Here is a 20,164-nt window from a genome sequence, read left to right on the forward strand (position 1 = left end):
AAAAAAAAGTTCATATACTGTGCACAAGAGAGAGGGAAGGAAGGCTCCCGATGGGAGTCTTTCTTTTCGATTCCGATCGAGAGTATTCCTTTTCTTTGATTCTGACTAGAAAAAGAGCTCTAGGGCTTACTAAATCCTAGGATCCTTGGATCTATAAGAAGGGTCGCCTCCCTCGGGAGTCTTCCTCTTCGATTCCGATCGAGAGTATTTCACTTCTCTGATTTCGACTAGGACAAGGATTCTAGGGCTTACTAAATCTTAGAATCTTTGGATCTATAAGAAGGGTCTCCTCCACTCTCTAATTATCTCACCTTCAAAGCCGACCAATCATTGACGAGAGCACCGATTTCTTGTAGTTTCCATCAAGCATCCCTTGGCAAATTATTGTCAATCTATCATCGGAGAGATCATGTAAGGACCCCCATAGTTTGTTTTCCTCTTTTTCTCAGTCCAGTGGGTTGCATTGTCACCTAGGGTAGCACCAATAAGTCATTGGATTTGTGATAGAATGGATCTCCCCTATCTGGCATGAAAACCCTATTTTTTTCTCTTTTATTTTTTTATCTTCGGTGATCATCAGAGGTTGCCAAGATCAACACCCCTCCTTGAGTACCCTGATGGTATCATGATGAGGTGTTGGTCGCCGATCAATGAGCTGGCCCAAGTGTTGGAATGAAACATCTCTATTTTGGTCATCCCTTTCTTTTATTTTGCCTCAACGACCACCGCCGGCCGTGGCTATGGTCGGGGTTGCCACCATGGTTATTGACAGGCACTACCATGCATCACCAATCCCAACATTTTTTTGTATGAAAGCTTGAGGGGAAGAGAGGTAGAAGGGGGAACTATTCCCAATTGAGAAAGAAGAAGAAGGGAGAAGTATTGCTTTCTTCTCTCTCTTCTCTCTTTTCTCTCTCTACCTTGTGTCTTTTCTTTTTATCTCTTTAATTAGAGGATTTGTGGAAGAAGAGTTCGGGGACTTGATGCTAGACCCGTGATAAACCCCAACTGAGGGTTCTAGATAGATAATTTTTACGCTATCGATCTTTAATTTTTAATATTTAATTTGGTTCTATAGAAGGATAATTTTTGAGATAGAAGCTGTCACGCCCCAAACCCAACACCTGAGTTGGGCACATGACACGGCCACACAAACCCTAGAGCAGCACCCTAGGATCATGTAAGGCCTAAAAATTTAACACTTCAAAATTTTAAATAACTAATTAAATACCAAATCAATCAACCAATGTCACAACTTCAAATCAAATGCAACTTGTTCAATACAATTATTCAAATATTCTTTGGCATCAGAGAATTTTAAACTAACTAAATTACTAAAGACTTCAGTCCTCATTTGCTCTCGCCCAAACCATCCAATCTAAGTTTCCTGTGAGTCTGAAAAAAAATAAGAAGAAAAATATGAGCTTCTCCAACTCAGTAAGAATCACTGCACATGTACATCAAGCCAGTAAATAGAATTAATATTTCTAAAACCAATGCAATTGAGAAATCTTCTAGGTATACAATAACTGAAATAATGTCACAAATATGCATATGTATCATCATACATCATCAGGTGGAATCTTCATTCATTGTTGAATTTCATATTAAATATTGTATCTTCTCACATTTTCAATCTGTCAATGTTTTATCCCTTTTTGGTTTTAGATTAACCCAGACCATACCTCAATCTCTTTCCAATCCAATTATTCCTTTATAAAAGCCTTTCAAGGCTGTCCCAGGATGAGCTCTTGGCTGGCTGTCCCACGTACGAAAATCCGTGAGAGGCTGTCCCAGGTATAAGCTCCTGGCGGGCTGTCCCAGGTATGAGCTCCTGGCCGGCTGATCCACCTGTAAGCCAGTGGGGGCTGTCCCAGGCATAAGCTCCTGACCGGCTGATTCATATGTCGAGGTTAGTCCAAAACATACCCTTTTCATTCAATTCTGAATTTTATCGAATTATTTCAAATTATAGAATGAATAAATTGATAAATCATGTCCATAAGATTCATACCATCAATCATAAAAAAAATCCTTCCATAATATACTCATATTTAAAAAAATATATTCATATAAGCCATATCTCAATGTCTCAAACATAGAAAATTCATCGATTATAATTTTGATATTACAAATTCAACATATAAAACTAACAAATAAATAACATAAATTTAGCGATGATCATGTACAGGATTCTTACCTCGATAATTGAGAATTCAAATTCACAACCTTATAGTCCGAAAATCAAGCCCTACTCGTTGTCTCCCTGATCGTTAGACTGTTCTCCTATCAAACAAAAATAAATTGATTTAACCAAATAAATTTTCTATATATTTTGAGGTCATCTGACTCATACCCATGATCCCCCACCTTATATATATATTTATATATATATATATATTATTTATTTATTTATTATAATTTTTTTTTCTTAATTAAAGAAGAGAGAAGATGCTTCTTCTTCTTCTCTCCTCACGTTCGAAAACAGGGACCCGAGCCCCCATCCGAACCTCTCCCCACATCCCGACCCAGAGAGCACCCCAGCCACCTTCCCCGGCAACATCCCGACGCCGGCGATGCTACCGTGTTGGCGGCAGTGTCACCCTCCTTGTTGCCGGCGGCAGAGAAAGAAAAAAATCACAAAAACAGGGTATCCTTGTTTGAGTCCGAACCAGCACCTCGCCGGCTTCCAAAAACACTGGTGACCGGAGAATAACAAGGGGAAGAGGAAATACCTTGTTCCGCCGTCCAAAGAAAGCTCCGACGACTCCCCTTTCTTCCGATCAACCCCCCACGGTAACCTTTGAGAAAGTTTCTCAAATCCCTCGATTTTCCTCAAAATTCTTGGTTGTAATTTCCTAAGAGAGGACGGGGGATCTTTATACAGGAGGTTTCCTACCCTAGCCGGACTTTTTGAGTCCGATTTTGCCGGAATCATGAAGGAAGAAGACTCCGGCTAGGAGTCTTCCTCCTCTGTTTTTTTTTTTTTTTTTTTTTTTTGTGTTGTTGGGCCATCTGGGCTACAGGCCCAAGTAACCGGGTTGCTACAATCTCCCCCCCTTAAAAAAAAATTCATCCTCGAAATTTATATACCTGAGTTTTTAAAGAGTTGTGGATACTTGATCTTCATTTCTGTCTCGAGTTTCCATGTAGCCTCTCTCTCGCTATGATTGCTCCATTGGATCTTCACATAAGGAATAATTCGATGTCGTAACACCTGATCTTTCTTGTCAACAATCCGTACTGGATATTCTTCATAAGTCATATCCTTCTGAAGACGCAAAGGTTCATAACTCACCACATGACTTGGATCTGGAATATACTTCCTCAACATCGATACATGAAATACATCATGAATACCAGATAAAGCCGGCGGTAATGCTAATCGATATGCAACCTCTCCAATTCTGTCTAAAATTTCAAAAGGGCCAATATACCTTGGACTCAACTTACCATGAACTCCAAATCTCATTACACCTTTAGTGGGAGAAATTCTCAGAAAAACATGATCGCCTACCTGAAATTCCAGCTCCCTTCTTCTATTATCAGTATAACTCTTTTGCCTGCTCTGAGCCGTACGAAGTCGTTCCTGAATCATGTGTACTTTTTCCACCGTCTGCTGTACTATTTCTGGTCCCAACAATTTTCTTTCCCCCACCTCATCCCAACAAATGGGCGATCTACATTTTCTTCCATATAATGCCTCGAAAGGAGCCATCTGAATGCTTGCTTGGTAGCTATTATTATAAGCGAATTCAACCAATGATAAGTGATTATCCCATACTCTGCCTAAGTCCATGACACAAGCCCTTAACATATCCTCTAAGATCTGTATGGTTCGTTCTGATTGTCCGTCAGTTTGAGGATGAAAAGCTATACTGAAATTTAACTTGGTTCCAAGAGCTTTATGAAGACTCTTCCAAAACTACGAAACAAATCTACTATCTCGATCTGACACAATAGTAACTGGTACTCCATGCAGTTATACAATCTGCTCTATATACAAGCCTGCCAATCTTTCTAAGGAGAGACCAATCCGAAAGGGTAAGAAATGTGCTGATTTCGTCAATCGATCAATAATTACCCATACAACATTATTATTTCGAAATGTTTTAGGTAATCCAGTCACAAAATCCATAGTAATATGCTCCCATTTCCACTGAGGAATAAGAAGAGACTGCAGTGGTCCTGCTGGTCTTTGATGTTCAGCTTTTACTTGTTGACATACCAAACATTGGGCTACAAATTGTGCAATATCCCTTTTCATACCAGACCACCAAAACTTTCTTTTCAAATCTTGATACATTTTTATGCTTCCAGGATGCATAGTGTAAGCCGAACAGTGAGCTTCCTCTAGGATCTCGTCTCTTAATCCTGAAATCTTGGGAACACATAGTCTGTTTTCAAATCTCAATGACCCATCCTCATGTATCCAAAATTTTGTCTGTATACCGGATTCCACTGCATTTATGACCTTTTGTAACTCTGAATCCTCTGTTTGGGCTGCTTTAATCTTTTCAATCAAAGTAGGCTGTAGTACAAGATTTGCAAGCTGAACTTGAGAATCATGTGGTCGTATTTCAATTCCTGATTTCTCCAAATCCAGCAATATAGATTTTTGTGAGGTAATTAGAGCAGCCAATTCACCAGAAAATTTTCTACTTAGAGCATCGGCTACAACATTTGCTTTCTCGGGATGATAATTTATTGTCACGTCATAGTCCTTCAGCAGTTCCAGCCACCTTCTTTGTCTCATATTTAACTCCTTCTGAGTAAAGATATATTTTAAACTTTTATGATCTGTGAAAATCTCGCAATGCTCCCCATATAAGTAATGCCTCCATATTTTTAAAGCAAAAACTACAGCTGCTAATTCTAGGTCATGAGTAGGATAATTCCGCTCATATAACTTCAGTTGTCGAGAGGCATAAGCTATCACCTTTCTTTTTTGCATCAAAACACAACCGAGACCTTTACGAGAAGCATCGCTATAGATAGTGAAACCCTCTGTCCCAGATGGAATGGTTAAGATTGGAGCAGTCACCAATCGTCTTTTTAACTCTTGAAAGCTTTGCTCGCATTCGTCTGTCCATTCAAATTTTACTTGTTTCTGTGTTAGACGAGATAGAGGCATAGCAATACTAGAGAAACCTTCCACAAACCTTCGATAATAGCCAGCTAATCCCAAAAAGCTGCGTATCTCTGATACGTTAGTGGGTCGGCTCCAGTCAACTACTGCCTCCACTTTCCTTGGGTCAACTGAGACACCCTCCTTGGAGATGACATGCCCGAGAAAAGTAACACTGCTCATCCAAAATTCATATTTTTGTAGCTTTGCATACAGCTTCTTTTCCCTCAGAGTTTGTAATACAGTCCTCAAATGTTCTTCATGCTCGAGTGAGCTTTTCGAGTAAATCAAAATGTCATCAATAAATACAACTACAAATCGATCCAAGTATGATGCAAATACTCGATTCATAAGATCCATAAAGGCTGCCGGTGCATTGGTCAGACCAAATGGCATGACCAAAAACTCATAATGCCCATATCTAGTCCGAAAGGCTATTTTTGATATATCTCCCGGCTGTATCTTCAACTGATGGTAACCAGAACGAAGATCAATTTTTGAGAAGACCTGAGCCCCTTGCAACTGATCAAACAGATCATCGATTCGTGGTAAAGGATATTTGTTTCGCACTGTTACCTTGTTTAATTCTCGGTAGTCTATGCAAAGCCGAAGGCTACCATCTTTCTTCTTTACAAAAAGTACTGGAGCTCCCCAAGGTGACACACTAGGTCTAATGAATCCTTTGTCCAACAACTCTTGCAATTATTTTTGTAATTCCTTCAATTCTGCTGGAGCCATTCGATAAGGAGCTTTAGAAACTGAACTCGTACCAGGGATCAGGTCAATAGAAAATTCAATCTCTCGATCAGGAGGTAGTCCAGACAGGTCATCAGTAAAAACATCAGAAAATTCCTTCACAATAGGGATATCCTCTAACTTAAGTTTTTCATTCTGAGTTTCTAATACAGTGGCTAGAAATCCTTCACATCCTTTTCTAAGAAATTTCTGAGCATGAATAGCTGAGATGAACTTCTGGTGAAAGAAAGATTTAGTACTCTTAAAACTAAACTCTGACTGATCTGAAATTTGAAACATTATTATCTTTTGGAAGCAGTCAACTGTAGCATGATATGCTGCTAACCAATCCATCCTTAAGATTAGATCAAAGTCCTTCATCTCTAAAACTAATAAGTCTGCTTTCATCTCCCTATCCTCGATACTTAGTACACAATTTTTGCAAATTGAATTTACCAAGATCACCTCTCCACTTGGTGTACAGACACAGAGATTATTTTCTAAAGGTGTAGGAGACATCTCTTTAGTCTTCTTAATAAAACTAGTTGCTATAAAAGAGTGGGTAGCTCCAGGATCAAATAGAGCGTAGACATTGTTGGATGCAATTTTAATCATACCAGTCAGATATTCATTTATCATTCAGTGCTATATGTCCTTATATATCTAAGCATATAATAATTCATGACATATATATAAAAAATTTTTTTAAGAGATCGATTCAGTACCTGTCACCACTGAGTTAGAAGCATTAGCATCCTGTTGTGTAAGTGCATAGACTCGTCCTTGGGTTTTTGATTTTTGTTGTCCCGCATCTTGTCTTTGTACATCTTGGGATGCTCGATTAGCGGGGGTATTATGATAATTTTGAGGTATATGCTGTCTCTGAGATTCTCCTCCATTGCGGCATACAACTGCTTTGTGGCCATCTCGTCCACATTTGTAACATTGTCCCCCAGGCCATGTGCAATCTCGTTTAAGATGGGGTCCTCCACATCTATAACATATAATATTCCCCTGATATTGAGTTTTACTTTCAACTGCAGTCTGGCTTGGTTTTGAGGTTTTTGTCTTGAAGGCTCTGCTACTTTGACCTTGAGAATCAGTTGCTCGATCCCTTTTCTTCATACTTTTCTCTCTTGCTACTTGAGCATCATTGAGTCCTTTTTCTATTATTAAGCATTTGTTTACGACTTCTTTATAAGTGGGCAGCTCAAAAACAGTCACCAACTGTTGGATTCTATCCCTTAATCCATTCTCAAATTTTCTGGCTCAAACATTTTCCTCAGCTATCAATGCAGGGGCATATCTCGACAATTCTTCAAATTTGGCTGCATATTGAGCAACTGTCATGTGGCCTTGCACCAGACGATCGAACTCTCGAAATTTCTGGAGTCGGATACTCTGAAGAAAGTACTTCTCATAGAAAATCTTTCTAAATTCTTCCCATGTAAAAGGTACATCATTTGGCCCTAGCTTTTCAATTTCCATCTCCCACCAATCGGCTGCCTCACCTTGTAACATAAATGTGGCAAAATTGACCTTGTCTTCAGCAGGACATCTCAAAGCATGGAAAACTTTCTCTATTGCTTTTAGCCAGCTTTCAGCTTCTATAGGATCTGAGGTCCCTGAGAATGCCGGTGGTGCATATTTTTTGAAGTCTAATAAATTGATCTGACGTTCATACTGATTTTCAGCTCTTTGTTGCTGCTGGGACTGTCGCTTCTGAAATATTTGTTGTATGATCTGTTGTTGTTGTCCCTGTTGCACCTCCAATATCCTCCTCATATCTTCCCTTGCAGCCACTTGTTGTTGAACCAGTACTTGCATTAATTGAGCTGCAGTAATTTGTTCCCCAGGTTGAATTTCAGGTTCTCCTGGAGTTTCTTCCCTGGGAGTGACCTCTGCAGGCTCAGTAGGATGTTCTTGTTGTGGTGCTTCATCATCCGATGAGGGTGGAGCATTTTCTTGTGGTGTAGCTGGCTCCCAAGCATTAGAGCCATCCGCAAAACGAGTAGGTCTCCGATTTCGCCCACGCTCAGTCCCTCTTGCCATGACAACCTACACAGTTTCACTTTAGTCAAGAATTTAAGAATAATATTTCATATTAGTCACTTTCCATCTAAAAGTCTACCCATATACTCTCTCTCTAAAATAAACCTTAGGATTCCTAAACCTAGGCTCTGATACCACTCTGTCACGCCCCAAACCCAACACCTGAGTTGGACACATGACACGGCCACACAAACCCTAGAGCAGCACCCTAGGATCATGTAAGGCCTAAAAATTTAACACTTCAAAATTTTAAATAACCAATTAAATACCAAATCAATCAACCAATGTCACAACTTCAAATCAAATGCAACTTGTTCAATACAATTATTCAAATGTTCTTTGGCATCAGAGAATTTTAAACTAACTAAATTACTAAAGACTTCAGTCCTCATTTGCTCTCGCCCAAACCATCCAATCTAAGTTTCCTGTGAGTCTGAAAAAAAAATAAGAAGAAAAATATGAGCTTCTCCAACTCAGTAAGAATCACTGCACATGTACAACAAGCCAGTAAATAGAATTAATATTTCTAAAACCAATGCAATTGAGAAATCTTCTAGGTATACAATAACTGAAATAATGTCACAAATATGCATATGTATCATCATACATCATCAGGTGGAATCTTCATTCATTGTTGAATTTCATATTAAATATTGTATCTTCTCACATTTTCAATCTGTCAATGTTTTATCCCTTTTTGGTTTTAGACTAACCCAGACCATACCTCAATCTCTTTCCAATCCAATTATTCCTTTATAAAAGCCTTTCAAGGCTGTCCCAGGATGAGCTCCTGGCCGGCTGTCCCACGTACGAAAGTCCGTGAGAGGCTGTCTCAGGCATAAGCTCCTGGCGGGCTGTCTCAGACATGAGCTCCTGGCCGGCTGATCCACCTGTAAGCCAGTGGGGGCTGTCCCAGGCATAAGCTCCTGGCCGGCTGATTCATATGTCGAGGTTAGTCCAAAACATACCCTTTTCATTCAATTCTGAATTTTATCGAATTATTTTAAATTATAGAATGAATAAATTGATAAATCATGTCCATAAGATTCATACCATCAATCATAAAAAACATTCTTCCATAATATACTCATATTTAAAAAAATATATTCATATAAGCCATATCTCAATGTCTCAAACATAGAAAATTCATCGATTATAATTTTGATATTACAAATTTAACATATAAAACTAACAAATAAATAACATAAATTTAGCGATGATCATGTACAGGATTCTTACCTCGATAATTGGAAATTCAAATTCACAACCTTATAGTCCGAAAATCAAGCCCTACTCGTTGTCTCCCTGATCGTTAGACTGTTCTCCTATCAAACAAAAATAAATTGATTTAACCAAATAAATTTTCTATATATTTTGAGGTCATCTGACTCATACCCATGATCCCCCACCTTATATATATATATATTATTTATTTATTATAATTTTTTTTTCTTAATTAAAGAAGAGAGAAGATGCTTCTTCTTCTTCTCTCCTCACGTTCGAAAACAGGAACCCGAGCCTCCATCCGAACCTCTCCCCACATCCCGACCCAGAGAGCACCCCAGCCACCTTCCCCGGCAACGTCCCGACGCCGGCGATGCTACCGTGTCGGCGGTAGTGTCACCCTCCTTGTTGCCGGCGGCAGAGAAAGAAGAAAATCACAAAAACACGGTATCCCTATTTGAGTCCGAACCAGCACCTCGCCGGCTTCCAAAAATACCGGTGCCCGGAGAATAACAAGGGGAAGAGGAAATACCTTGTTCCGCCGTCCAAAGAAAGCTCCGACGACTCCCCTTTCTTCCGATCAACCCCCCCACGGTAACCTTTGAGAAAGTTTCTCAAATCCCTCGATTTTCCTCAAAATTTTTGGTTGTAATTTCCTAAGAGAGGACGGGGGATCTTTATACAGGAGGTTTCCTACCCTAGCCGGACTCTTTGAGTCCGATTTTGCCGGAATCGTGAAGGAAGAAGACTCCGGCTAGGAGTCTTCCTCCTCTGTTTTTTTTTTTTTTTTTTTTTGTGTTGTTGGGCCGTTTGGGCTACAGGCCCAAGTAACCGGGCTGCTACAGAAGCATTGAGCAGATTTCTTAACACCTTGAATCGTAAATTAGGATGTAAATTGATACTTAGTGTAGTAAGTTCGTTATCAACAGAGATAAAAATTTTCTAACACATTCATTTATATGGTTATAAAAAAAATTTATTTATAACTATATCTGCATGATTGTGTATTTTATTCATATACCGACTCGTGTATCATGTATTGATGTATCGTTATCGCATGGTTCATGATAATTGATGTTTAATTATAGATATCATGTTGAATAAGAAAAATCATGATTTAACATAATTGATAGGGTGTAGACGGTATTTAGGTTAGTCGGTCATCCTAAAAACATGATGTATATGCTAGATCAATCTTGGACTGGGGTATGATATTATTTTTGATCCGCTATGGGCTGGACCATGACAGTGATCAATTTAATACCGAAAATCATATTATGACTTTAATATAATGGATAAGATATGGGTGGTATTTAGACTGATCAGCCATGCAAGAAATGTGGTATGTGCTGGATTAGCCTCGGACTGAGGTGCAGCATGATGTTTGACCTATCACGGGCTGGAGTATGATTGTGATTAATCGAACATCAGAAAGAAAAATATAATTTGCATAACTAAAATAATAAAAAAAGTAAAGAATTTTTAGTCAGCCATTCATGAAACGTGGTGTATCAGCCATGGACTGAGATATGATTATAGTTGGATATAAATCATGGTGTGTACTTGATCTATGATAGGTAGAAGCATGGTTGTGACTAATGCAATACTGAAGTCAAATCAAAATGATAAATCAGGTTCAATTGAAGGGTATCTGAAAGTCAGAATATGTGAAACATGATATTTATGATGTTAGCCATAGATTGAGATGTGATTGCCGACCACAGATGGAAGTATGATCGGCATGCCGCGAGCTGGAGCATGAGTGGGTTTAGTCCAATACTGGAGTGATAATGTGATCATGATCCAACTGTATTAATCAAATAATAAAAAATAATTTCACTATATCGTTGAATCGAATTGTTGCTTGGATGATATATAACTAATATTTATCTTGAGATTTCTGCGTGGTGATATGTATGCAATTGAGTTGCTATATGGTTAGACTTGATGTGTATACTAGTATGACTTATATGTATGCAATTGAGTTTTATAGCATACATGTTTATATATGGAGCATTATTTAAATTATTGATATATTAATCTTATTATTTTACTATTGGCTAATATTATCACAATGATATTTCATACTCATGCTGGTTTAAGTGTGAAAAATTCTTACTGAACTGTAAAGTTTATATCTTATTTTTTTTTTAAAGTTATAAAATACGTATTACCAATTGGATTGGACATTGAGTTCGAATGATAGAGTCATTAGTTAGTTAGTTTTGATTTTCTGATACCAAATAAATTATTCAATCTTATAAAATCTTATTCAATAAAGATGGATTGATGTGATTTGGTAAATATGATTGAATTTTTATAATTTTTTTAATATTCATGTAGATTTATTTATTACTTAGATTTGTATGATCTCTAGGACATTACTCTATGATTAAAATAATCATATCACATGATCGATTAGGATATTAAGTTGAGGCATGACAATTTATAAGCCAATTCAGCTGAATCTAGCTCATGCAAGACAAATCCAAAATTTATTCAAAAATTAAGGTTATTAAATTGGTTCTTATTTTTTATAGGATCAGTTCTTTATAATAGGATACTTCCTAGATTTTGTCAACCTTAAGACTGCAAACAAGTCGAGTTGCTCACGAGCTACTCAAATTCGATTCAAGTCTGAACTTGACTCAACTTGGTTATTATCGAGCTCGAGTCGAGCTCGAATAGTAGCATACTCAATTCGAAAGCTCACGAACTTATTCGAATTTATATATATATTTAATAATATTTTTTTTATTTATAATATATATTATTAATTGACTAAAGCTCGATTTTGAGTTCGAATTCGAACTCGAATATAGCTCGGTTGGTATTTGAGTTGAGTCCATCTTAAATTTTATCTATTTTTTATCGAATCGAGCTCAAATTTAACATGTTAAGATTTGATCGATTTTGAATTAAATTTTAAACTCGAATATTTTGAGTTGGGTTGAATTTAAATTTTGAGCTATCCGACTCGACTCGCCTCGATTCCATTGCACCCACAGTCAGCCCCGATGTTTTCTTGTTCTATAGCACGTGAACGGTGCGGCTGGTAAGCAGTGAGAGGACCATGTGGTCTTCTCCATCTAATCAGAGCATGCCCATTTCCTCTCCCTCGTGTGGCATCGTATGGACCACCAGAAGGAAAGGTGGGAGCGTGGGTCCTAAGAACATGGGCGTTTTTTCATATCCGAATTTGCTGACACATCAAGCAACGACTTCTTAAGTAGTTACTTTCTACTCCGATTTCTACCAAGATCTGGGAGCCCGAACGCGCTCCTCGTAGGGTTGGGACTTGGGTTTCCGATTTCTACCCGGATTTGGGAGCCCGAACGCACTCCTGCTAGGATTAGGACTTCAACGGAGTTCTCCCCATGCAGCCCACTCTATATAAACCCCTCGAGTCCGCCAGATAACGCATCCACGGAGAGAGAGAGAGTGTGTGTGTCAAGCATCATTGGCATGGCGGCGAGTGCCAAGAAGATGATAAGACTGAGGAGCGTGGACGGCAAAGATTTCGTTGTAGAAGCGAAAGCGGCCATGTCGGCGGAGAACATCAAGACGATGATGGAGGACGGGGGCTCCCCCCAGTGCATTCCTGTCGCCGGCCTGAAAGCCCAGACGTTGGCTAAGGTGGTGGAGTTCTGGACCACCCGTCCAACCGCCACCACGAAGGGAGACGGCAAAGGCGACGACGGCGTTGTGCGGCGGGAGGTCGGCATGTGGGATGAGGAGGAGTTGGCCAGCATGGACCCCGAGGCTTTGTTCGAGCTTCGCCATGCGGCCTATTGGTTGTTGGATTGGCCTCTGATCGAGCTCACGTCGCGGGCCACGGCCATACTGATGGAGCGAGATGTGGGTTTGACTGAAAAAAGAGAGATCATGAAGAGAACCATGGCGGCGAGAGCCAAGAAGAAGATGATAAGACTGAGGAGCGTGGACGGCAAAGATTTCGTTGTGGAAGCGAAAGCGGCCATGTCGTCGGAGACCGTCAAGAGGATGATGGAGGACGGGAGCTGCCCCCACTGCATTCCAGTCGCCGGTGTGAAAGCCCAGACGCTGGCCAAGGTGGTGGAGTACTGGACCACCCGGCCAACCACCTCCTGGAAGGGAGACGGCAAAGGTGACGACATCGTTGCGCGGAGGGAGATCGGCATGTGGGAGGAGAAGTTCGTCAACATCGACCCTGAGGCCTTGTTCGAGCTTGAGCAAGCGGCCCGATTCTTGGAGGACGGGACTCTGACCGAGCTCATAGTGCGTGCCTTGCTCATGGAGATCAAGTACTAGGAGGAAAGGCGGCTCATTACTGCCCCAATCTGAACGAACCTGTTTCTCGCTAGGATAGAGCTAAGCGTGGGTTAATTTGACTGGATTTTAAGCGGGTCAAGTTTAGACTTACGGCCTTCAGCAGCGCTGGGAAAAGCCTTCACTTCCCTTTTTTTTTTTTACAGGAAAAAAAAAAGAAAAAAAAAAAAAAAAAAGAAAACAAAGAGAGAGAGGATAGGTGATTGTGAAGTCTTTGTGACTGATTGATTCAGGTAATTAATGAGTGTTGGTTTTTTGAACTGGCTCGGGACATAGGTGGACTTGCTAGGGAGGAGTGGTTGTCTGTTTGTAATTTTTTTTTTCAGTAATTAATAATATTTTCTTCTTCTAAAAAGAAAAAAATAGTAATATTCTCAAGTTTCTGTTTTTACTTTGCAGTGTATCGTTTGTTTTTGTACATGTGAATGATAAAGAGATGCCATACCATACAAAAAGCCATACCCGTTGGTCAATTGCTGTTTTGTTGCTGCAAGATAAGCAATCATTAGTGGATCATGATGAAGTCAGGATTAGTGCTGATTTGATAAAAAAAAAAAAAAAACAAAAAAAACCACAAACAAACTAATTTTTTTATGAGATTAAATAATTTTTATATAATTATCACAAGCAACCAATAATTATCGGCGTCAATAACAAAAACAAATCAAATTATATAAGAGAACACCAAAAATTTTTTACATGAAAAATTAGAAAATAGGAAAAACCACTAGATCAAGGCGGGAAGAAAATTTTTTACTATAATTAGTGAGATACACATTATTTCTGAAAACTTCAAATATCACACGGACCATAAATTATCAAATCTATAGCAAACAGCAACCTAAAAAAATCTCACAATCAGTGTCAAAAAAAAATTTAGGTTAAAGATTATCCGATAACAATCAAACCGTTAGATGTGAAGAATCATATACAAAGAATACGCCTACAAAATTTTAGACCAATCAGAATTGAATCACCATTTCGATCGAAACCAAGTGATCGCAACCAACGAAAATATATATATATTTTTTTCTCTTGGATGGCGCTCACGTGTCTGCGAGCATGAATAAGAGAGATTGAGAGAGAGAGAGAGAGCGAAAGAGAGGACGCTCTATTTTTTAACCCTTTTGTGGTCCACCATTTATTAGGCCTTTGCATGGGCAAAACTCAACAAATCTCTCCCTTTCGACTGATATGGGGATTTCACCAAATTTGCTATCTATCTGCACACCTCTGTCTTATCTTTTGACAATACTTTTGTCAATATGTCTAATCCATTTCTATCGGTATGGATTTTTTCAAGAGATAACAATTTGTTTTCCAAAATATCATGAATCCAATGATAATAAATATCAATATGCTTGGAATAAAAATGAAAAGTTAGATTTTTACTGAGGTAGGCATTCTAACTGTTACTATAAACTGTGAATCCTTTCTGTTTTAATCTCAATTTCCATAGAAATTTTCTCATCCAGAGTACTTCCTTACAGGCTTCAGCTACAGTAATATATTCTGCTTCTATGGCTGACAAGGTAATATATTTCTATAATCTGGATTGTCATGACACAGCTTCTCCTGCAAAAGTAATCAAATAGCTTGAAATGGATTTTCTGAAGCCAATATCTCTAGCCCAATCTGCATTACTTTAATCATATAACATTGATTTATCAATTTCAAAATATAAATAAATGCCAGATGTTTTTTTAAGGGACCTAAATATCCACTTCACTACTTTTCAATACCATTTATGTGGGTTATAGAGAAATTTACTAACACATCAAGCAACGACTTCTTAAGTAGTTACTTTCTACTCCGATTTCTACCAAGATCTGGGAGCCCGAACGCGCTCCTCGTAGGGTTGGGACTTGGGTTTCCGATTTCTACCCGGATTTGGGAGCCCGAACGCACTCCTGCTAGGATTAGGACTTCAACGGAGTTCTCCCCATGCAGCCCACTCTATATAAACCCCTCGAGTCCGCCAGACAACGCATCCACGGAGAGAGAGAGTGTGTGTGTCAAGCATCATTAGCATGGCGGCGAGTGCCAAGAAGATGATAAGACTGAGGAGCGTGGACGGCAAAGATTTCGTTGTAGAAGCGAAAGCGGCCATGTCGGCGGAGAACATCAAGACGATGATGGAGGACGGGGGCTCCCCCCAGTGCATTCCTGTCGCCGGCCTGAAAGCCCAGACGTTGGCTAAGGTGGTGGAGTTCTGGACCACCCGTCCAACCGCCACCACGAAGGGAGACGGCAAAGGCGACGACGGCGTTGTGCGGCGGGAGGTCGGCATGTGGGATGAGGAGGAGTTGGCCAGCATGGACCCCGAGGCTTTGTTCGAGCTTCGCCATGCGGCCTATTGGTTGTTGGATTGGCCTCTGATCGAGCTCACGTCGCGGGCCACGGCCATAGTGATGGAGCGAGATGTGGGTTTGACTGAAAAAAGAGAGATCATGAAGAGAACCATGGCGGCGAGAGCCAAGAAGAAGATGATAAGACTGAGGAGCGTGGACGGCAAAGATTTCGTTGTGGAAGCGAAAGCGGCCATGTCGTCGGAGACCGTCAAGAGGATAATGGAGGACGGGAGCTGCCCCCACTGCATTCCAGTCGCCGGTGTGAAAGCCCAGACGCTGGCCAAGGTGGTGGAGTACTGGACCACCCGGCCAACCACCTCCTGGAAGGGAGACGGCAAAGGTGACGACATCGTTGCGCGGAGGGAGCTCGGCATGTGGGAGGAGAAGTTCGTCAACATCGACCCTGAGGCCTTGCTCGAGCTTGAGCAAGCGGCCCGATTCTTGGAGGACTGGACTCTGACCGAGCTCATAGTGCGTGCCTCGCTCATGGAGATCAAGTACTAGGAGGAAAGGCGGCTCATTACTGCCCCAATCTGAACGAACCTGTTTCTCGTTAGGATAGAGCTAAGCGTGGGTTAATTTGACTGGATTTTATGCGGGTCAAGTTTAGACTTACGGCCTTCAGCAACGCTGAGAAAAGCCTTCACTACCTTTTTTTTTTTTTTTTTTTTGATAGGAAAAAAAAAGGAAAGGACAAAAAAAGAAAACTAAGAGAGAGAGAGGATAGGTGATTGTGAAGTCTTTGTGACTGATTGATTCAGGTAATTAATGAGTGTTGGTTTTTTGAACTAGCTCGGGACTTGGGTGGACTTGCTAAGGAGGAGTGGTTGTCTGTTTGTAATTTTTTTTTTCAGTAACTAATAATATTTTTTTCTTCTAAAAAAAAAAATAGTAATATTCTCAAGTTTCTGTTTTACTTTGCAGTACTGTATCGTTTGTTTTTGTACATGTGAATGATAAAGAGATATCATACCATACAAAATGCCATACCCGTTGGTCAATTGCTGTTTTGTTGTTGCAAGATAAGCAATCATTAGTGGATCATGATGAAGTCAGGATTAGTGCTGATTTGATAAAAAAAAATACAAATAAATTGATTTTTTTATGAGATTAAATAATTTTTATATAATTATCATAAATAATCAATAATGATTACTGACGTCAATAACAAAAACAAATCAAATCATACAAGAGAACACCAAAAATTTTTTACGTGAAAAATTAGAAAATAGAAAAAATCACGAGATCAAGGCAGGAAATTTTTTTTTTACTATAATTAGTGAGATACACAGTATTTCTGAAAACTTCAAATATCACATAGACCACAAATCATCAAATCCATAGCAAACAGCAATCCCGAAAAATCTCACAATCAGTATCAAAAAAAAAATTAGATTAAAGATTATCCGATAATAATCAAACCGTTGGATGTGGAGAATCATATACAAGGAACATGCCTACAAAATTTTAGACCAATCAGAGTTGAATCACCATTTCGATCGAAAATAAGTGATCGCAACCAATGAAAATCTCTTTTCTTTCTTTTCTCTTCGATGGCGCTCGCATGTCTGCATGCATGAATAAGAGAGATTGAGAGAGAGAGAGAGAGAGAGAGCGAAAGAGAGGGCGCTCTATTTTTTAACCCTCTTGTGGCCCACCATTTATTAGGCCTCTACATGGGCAAGACTCAACAAATCTCTCCCTTCTGACTGATGTGGGGGCTTCACCAAATTTGCTATCTATCTGCACACCTCTGTCTTATCTTTTGACAATATTTTTGTCTATATGTCTAATCCATTTCTATCGATATGGATTTTTTCAAGAGATAACAATTTATTTTCCAAAATATCACGGATCCAATGATAATAAATCTCAATATGCTTGGAATGAAAATGAAAAATTAGATTTTTACTGAGGTAGGCATTCTAACTGTTACTGTAAACTGTGAATCCTTTCTGTTTTAGTCTCAGTTTTCATAGAAATTTTCTCATCCAGGATACTTCCTTACAAGCTTCAGTCACAGTAATGTATTCTGCTTCTATGGCTGACAAGGTAATACATTTCTATAATCTGGATTGTCATGACACAGCTTCTCCTACAAAAGTAATCAGATAGCTTGAAATGGATTTTCTGAAGTCAATATCTCTAGCCCAATCTGCATCACTTTAATTATATAACATTGGTTTATCAATTCCAAAGTATAAATAAATGCCAGATGTTCCTTTAAGATACCTAAATATCTACTTCACTGCTTTCCAATGTCGTTTATGTGGGTTAGAGAGAAATTTACCGACCACACCAACTGCATGAATAATATCAAGCCTGATGAAAATTATAGCATACATTAAGCTGCCAACTGCAGATGCATAAGATATTTTTTTCATCTTCTCCTTCTCTTCTCTGCTAGTAGGACATTGCTGAGAGCTTAACTTAAAGGGGTCTGCGAGTGAAGAGCTCACTGGTTTCGTCTTGCTCATGTTAAACCTATTAAGGACTTTCTCGATATATTTCTCCTGAGAAAGACATAACCTTCTTTATTTTCTATCACGAAAAATTCTCATATCAAGAATATACTTGGCTGGTCTTAAGTCTTTCATTGCAAAAGACTTACTCATCTTCTTTTTTAGCTTGTCGATTTTCTTTCTGTCATGACCTACAATCAATATGTCATCAACATAAAGCAGAAGTATGGTAAAATCATCATCATTAAATCTTTTAACAAAAATACAATGATCAGAAGAGATTTTCGTATATCCGTGGTCTATCATAAATGACTCAAACTTTCTGTACCACTATTGAGGTGCTTGCTTTAGACTATACAAGCTCTTCTTCAACCTGCATAAAAGATGCTCCATATCTTTGATCTTGAACTCTTCTAATTGCTCCATATATACCTCTTCCTCCAGATTATCATAGAGAAAGGCTGTCTTTACATCAAGCTAATCAATATCTAGATTTAAGATAGCAACTAATCTGAGCACAACTCTGATGGAAGACATCTTTACTGCAGATGAGAAGATCTTCTCAAAATCAATATCCTACTTCTAACCAAAGTCCTTCATAACTAATCTGGCATTATACCTTGATTGTAAGCTATTCTCTTCATTCTTCAGTCTGAACACTCATTTGTTCTTGAGTGCTTTCTTATTCTTAGGTAGTTCCACTAGCTCAAATGTGTGATATTGTCATACAAACTTTACATCTCCTCTTGTATAACTTTTATCCATTCTTCCCTTTGCTAACTTAAAGTAGTTTCCTGATAGCTTTCTAGTTCTCTCCCATCAGTCAACAACACATACTCATGAGTAGAATATCTCGTAGAAGTCTGTCTCTCCCTACTAAATCTCTTCAAAGGTGCTGGCTCTGTAGGTACTTGCTCATCAAGCTACTCAGGGACTATTTCATCAGCTGTAGGAGACTCATCAGATATAGGTATAACTCCACAGGAATCTCAGCATCTATTGGTTTATGGTGATCTCTCTGTATCTTCCTTTTGTTATCTACAGGTGAAGGGACTATATCTGTGTTACTGAGATCATCTCTAAATGACTGCTTTTTCTTAATCTGTGTTACTGAGATCAACCTTTGAAGTGGTGATATGTATGCAACTAAATTGTTGTTTGGTTAGACTTGATGTGTATATTAGCATGACTCATATATGTGAGTTTTATAGCATACATGTTGATATATTGAGCATTATTCAAATTATTGTTATATAAATATTAATTTTACTATTAGTCAATATTATCGTAAAGATATTTCATATTCATGCTGGTGTAAATGTGAGGGATTTTTACTGGATTGAGGTGTAGTATTGTGTTTAACCTACTATAGGCTGGAGTATGGTTGTAATTAGTCTAATACCGAAAAAATAAATATAATTTGTATAACTAAAAGTTGAAATCAGGGGTTTATTTCTAATTGGCCGTATACGAAATATGGCATATCAACCACAGACACAGATATAATTTATGATTGCCGGCACTACAACAAAATAGGTTATTAGCGATGAAAAAAATTCATCGCTAATAACCTATTTTCATCGCTAATAGTTATTAGCGATGAAATTTTCATCGCTAATAGTTTGTCGTAAATAATCGCATCGTTCATAATATTTTATGATAAAAAAATTTCATCATAAATAATCAATATTACCGATGAAAAATTTTTATCGTTAAAAAAATTAATTTTTTCAAAAACTATTTACGATGAAAAATTTTAGGCATAAAAAAATATTTATGATGAAATTTAATATTACTAATAAATAATAAATTAATAACGATAAAAATATTTTTATGCACTATTAATTTAATTAAAAATTTTTATAAAAATTAAATTTTTAAAAAATTTTAGCGATAAAAAATTT

This window comes from Elaeis guineensis, chromosome 11 (assembly GCF_000442705.2).
Source record: "Elaeis guineensis isolate ETL-2024a chromosome 11, EG11, whole genome shotgun sequence".
In the NCBI taxonomy this organism is placed as follows: Eukaryota; Viridiplantae; Streptophyta; class Magnoliopsida; order Arecales; family Arecaceae; genus Elaeis; species Elaeis guineensis.